This window comes from Sinocyclocheilus grahami, unplaced genomic scaffold (genome assembly GCF_001515645.1).
Source record: "Sinocyclocheilus grahami isolate Dianchi unplaced genomic scaffold, SAMN03320097.WGS_v1.1 scaffold1149.1, whole genome shotgun sequence".
Taxonomy (NCBI): Eukaryota; Metazoa; Chordata; class Actinopteri; order Cypriniformes; family Cyprinidae; genus Sinocyclocheilus; species Sinocyclocheilus grahami.
Genome location: NW_015506328.1, coordinates 433964 through 439307, shown reverse-complemented (window position 1 = coordinate 439307; position 5344 = coordinate 433964). Strand labels below are relative to the sequence as shown.

Here is a 5344-nt window from a genome sequence, read left to right as displayed (position 1 = left end):
TATATATACTGTGTATATATACATATATTTAGAGAGAGCGAGAATTAAAACATTTTGTTGCTATGGTTTTAACTATAATAACCCTGCATCTCAAAACAATCATCATCTACGTTAGTGGAGACTTAAAAAGGGCCTTAAGATGACTTAAAATAAGACAAAACATATATCTTAAATAATATTTGTTATTTTAATTCATCCTTTGTCTTTAAAGAACCAGGATTCGCATAGTCTTGGAAAAAAACAGGATATATGAGGAAGCCTCATTTTAAAAGTATGATTTCTGCACCTGGAAAAGTCATGGAAATTAATCCAATCTTAAAAGGCCATGGGCATTTTTATTACTAATGTAGATTTTTCTTTGTTTATTTTATTAGTTAAAGGATTAGTTCACTTCCAGAATAGAAATTTCCTGGTAATTTACTCACCCCCATGTCGTCCGAGATGATCATGTCTGTCTGTCTTCAGTCACAAAGAAATGAAGGTTTTTTGAGGAAAACATGCAGGATTTCTCTCCATATAATGGACTTCAATGGGGACCAACGAGCTGAAGGTCTAAATCACAGTTTCAGTGCAGCTTCAAAGAGCTCTACAGGATCCCAGCCGAGGAATAAGAGTCTTATCTAGAGAAACCATCGCTCATTTTCTTAAGAAAAATAAACGTTTATATACTTTTTAACCACAAATGCTGGTCTAAAGAAGTGGTGTCAGAATGATGTGTCGTTTATCTGTGATGTTCATCTGGATGTGGGTCTGTGACGCAGCATCCCCTAGGATCCGGCGTAATGGCTGTTTGTCTATGTATAGCAAGTGTGTGTCAGACTGAAGTGGGTCAAGCTAATGCAACCCAGGGCCATCTGAGGATGCTGAAGATGCGATCGTAGGCGTGCGGCCTATTTTTAGCGCTGGCGTTTAGCGCGTCGTCTGCAGGATTAGATATCGGTTGTCAGCTCTGACCCGTGACGCTGCGTCCTGTCCTTGAAATCTAATCAGAGAAACGTCTTCCTCTAAAGGATTTTTTCTGCAGGACCTCCTTCAGATGTATTGCAGATCTGTCACCGCAGAGGGCAGGAATGAATGATTTCTGTTAGTGTATAAGTGATGGAGAGAGTGTTCATTATAATGTAAGAGAAATGTGCAATGCGTCTGAACTGATCAATAACGCCGTCAGTAGTCATGTGACATTCATCTTTAGAGTCATCGTGAACAGAAAACCTCTTCTAAAGCACGTTAGTTGTAGGTTAGGTAAGTTTAAGTCAGTTTTATTGTTAAATTCATTATATGTGTGCATTAGGGGTGTGAGAAATTAACAAAAGATTATATCTCTTATTTACTAGAATTTTGTTGACAGTGATAATTAGTTGAGGTCGACTGATAGTGGGTTTTACCGATAATGATAACTAGGTTAGACCACACTAGCGGATAACCGATTAATCAACCACAAGTTTTTAAAATGGATACTAAATTAAAAACTATCAGTATGTATTTTTTACAGATAACCGATTATCGGTTATTCTGTTCTAGCAATCGATTATCTGTGCCGATTGGTCTGATCAATTGATCGACCTCTAATATTTAGACATTATTTTGCTAAGTGATGGAGAGAATATTTGTTCTGTTAAATAGGTGAATGCGTCCGTGAGATCAGTAAAGCCATCAGCGATCATGTTATGTTCATCTTTAGAGACACCGTTAACAGAAAACCTCTTCTAAAGCACGTTAGTTGTAGGTCAGGTTAGTTTAAGTCATGTTTAGGTGTAGCTTTGTCAAAAGCACACACCTTTAATACACATACAGTGCTGTTTGAAAGTTTGTGAACCCTTTACAATTTTCTACATTTCTGCATAAATATGACCCAAAACATCATCAGATTTTTTTTGCACAAGTCCTGAAAGTAGACTAAGAGAACCCGATCAGACAAAATATTTTCTTTGTCATTTATTTATTGAGAAAAATGATCCATTGTTACATATCTGTGCGGTGCAAAAGTATGTGAATCTTTGCTTTCAGTATCTGGTGTGGCCCAATTTTGCTGCAGTAACTTCAGGTAAAGTTTCTTGTAACTGCTGATCAGTCCTGCACAACATCTTGTATTACTTTTAGCTCATTCCTCAGTACAGAACGACTTCAACTCTGTGATGTTATGGGTTTCCTCCTATGAACTGCTTGCTTCAGCTCCTTCCACAACATTTCAATTGGATTAAGGTCCAGATTTTGACTCTGTCATTCCAAAACATTGTTCTTCTTTGAGGTTGTTGTCTTGCTGCATGGCCCACTTTCTCTTGAGTTCTTGGACTGATGTCCTAACATTTTCCTTTACAGTTTGCTGGTATAATTCAGAATTCATTGTTCCATCAATGATGGTAAGTCATCCTGGCCCAGATGCAACAAAAAAGGCCCAAACCACGATACTACAACCACCATGTTTCACAGATGGGATGAGGCTCTTATGCCACACCATGGTTGCTCAGTGTTCTCCTGATGGTGGACTCATGAACATTAACATTAACCAATGTGAGTAAGGCCTTTAGTTGCTTAGAAGTTACCCTGGGTTCCTTTGCAACCTCGCAGACTATTACAAGTCTTGCTTTTGGAGTGATCTTTGTTGGGGGAGCACTCCTTGAATCTCCTCCATTTCTACACAATCTGTCTGACTGAGGATTTGTGGAGTCCAAGCTCTTTAGAGATGGCTTTGTAACCTTTTTCCAGCCTGATGAGCAACAACAACTCTTTTTCTGAGGTCCTCAGAGATCTCCTTTGTTCATGCCATGATGCACTTCCATAAACATGATCAGACTTTGAGAGATCCCTGTTCTCTAAATAAAACAGGGCAGGCAATGACACCTGATAGTCATTCCACTGAATGAAAACACCTCTGAACAGATGGACTCTAATATCACCCTCAAATCAACAGCTAATCACAGAGATTCACATACTTTTTGCACTGGGTAATTTTTCTCAATAAATAAATGACAAAGAAAATATTTTTGTCTCCTTGTTTGATTGGGTTCTCTTTGTCTACTTTTAGGACTTGTGTGAAATTCTGACGATGAATTGGGTCATATTTATGCTGAAATATAGAAAATTGTAAAGGGTTCACAAACTTTCAAGCAGCACTGTATATAATGAAAGATTAGATCTCAATATTTACTAGGATTTTGTTGACTGTGATAATTAGCAGAGGTCGACTGATAGTGGGTTTTACGATAATGATAACTAGGTTGGATCGCACTAGCCGATAACGATTAATCAACCAAAAGTTTTTAAAATGAAAAATCAGTATGCTTTTTTTTTTTATTAACTTCCAACACAATACAAAACAATAACATACACACACTGCCTGATATACAACAAAAGAGAATACAAAAACAAAATTATACATAAGATGACAAGCAGAGCATTATATCACAGTTCAACATTAACAATAATAAAAACTGGGGAGAATACATGAATCTTCTAATACACCTCTAGGAACACTATGTCATACCAAGCCACAAAATGTCACAGGTAGAAGCATTTATGCAGTTAAGGTATGGTGGGTCTTCAATAAGCCATTCATTAATAAATCGAAGTTGGCAAGCCAATTTATATAATCTGACATTTGGAAGGTCCAAGCCGCCCTTTGCACTAGAGAGCTGTTCCAGATAAATTAACTTAGCCACCCATTTAACTCTTTTATAGCCTTATTGGACAGTAAAACAGGAATCATTTGCATTGGATACAGTAAACGGGGCAGGACATTCATTTTTATCAGAGCCACCCTCCCCAGCCAAGACAGAGGGAGAGCCATCCATCTGTTCAAATCATCACGGATTTTTCCTAGCACTGGTGTAAAATTGGCTTTGTACAATTGCTTGAAAGCAGGGGTTACATGAATACCCAAATAATCAAAACCATCCTCAGAGCATTTAAAGGGAAAGGAGGGAGACTGATTTGTGGACTTCTTATTACCTAAAAACAGGGTTAGATTGTTTGGTGACGATAGAATTCCTGGGGGGGAATCTGTCCAGTAAAGAATTTAATAAACAGTTAAAATCCCCTCCGATAATAGCCAATCCAGATGCATTCTCTTTAAAATAAAAAAAAGCTTTAGAAAGAAATTCTGAGGAGTAAATTCTAGTTTCTCGTCTATTGCGCTGGAAATTTTCTCCGTCATAATTTCAAGTGCTTTTGCAAGGGCTGGGCTAAGTTCGGGTTCACTATTAGCATCTCTCGAGCTATGCTCGGGCTCCTCGGCCGCGGTCGGATCCTTTTTCCCAGTTTTCTTAGCAGGTTTTGGCATCTTCGGCAAAGATTGCGACCAAGCAGGTCTTGGCATCTTCGGCAAAGATTGCGACCAAAAAGTCTCTAGTGACATGTGAGGCTAATTTGGGGGACAATATAAATTTAAAAGTGAGATCTCTTCTCCATTTAAAGTTCCCTTAATAATAATATATCTTCCAAATGTATCCTTAATATTATCTGTAACCCTAAAAGGTATATTTTTATTAATTACAATAGCTACACCTCTGCTGCTTTTTGTAAAAGATGAGAAATGAATCTGACCAATCCATTTATGTTTTAAATTCAAATGCTCACTATCACTCAGGTGAGTTTCTTGTATCAAAGCAATATCTATATTCTCCTTACAGAGTTGTGTAAAAACTTTCCGTATCTTTATTTGCCCATGTAGACCCCTTACGTTCCAAGTGCAAAGTCTTAAGTTACTGACAGACAAAACGTACACCAAATAGTGAATGAATAAGGTAGTGCTCTCCCCACATCAAACATCTTTATGATCAACGCCCTGTCATTACATTTAAAAAGCAGCTGTGTGTGTCTCAACAAGGTATAAAAGTGAACAAAAATACATATCAGAGAACTGGCAACATGGAAAAAAGAAGAAAAAGTACAAGAGAATAAAAAAACAAAAAAGAAAAGAAAAACAAAATCGGGGACAGTTCCCCTTATCTCTTAGGGGACAGATCCTCACCTCGAAGTCCAACCTCTCACTGTACCTCCAGTGCTCAGAAGAAATAAGACACCTCTGATAAGTCTCTTAAGAACCACCCACCCGGAATACAAACGAAAGTTATAAAACCAACCCCTCATCACTCAATATAAAGGAACAATAATAATAATAATAATAAAGTACTCAAGCCTTGATTCGTATAGCTACATATAAGAGTACAGGCATACAGAACGTGAAAGTAATTTAGTTCAGCACCTGCCTATCATACGGCAGCAAGATGATCAGGTATTGGAGCTCGATCCATTCTTGTCCAAATACTGTGAAACTGCAGCCACCGTCTCGAAGACTTTAGAAAGTGCTTCCAATAGTCACCCGTAGCTTGGCCGGATACAGCAT

The 5344-nt window shown here is 37.9% G+C and overlaps 1 pseudogene; it reads left to right on the top strand.

Moving 5' to 3' along the window:
• Positions 1 to 5344, top strand: part of LOC107567341 (ryanodine receptor 3-like) — a 151036-nt pseudogene that overhangs the window by 15274 nt on the left and 130418 nt on the right.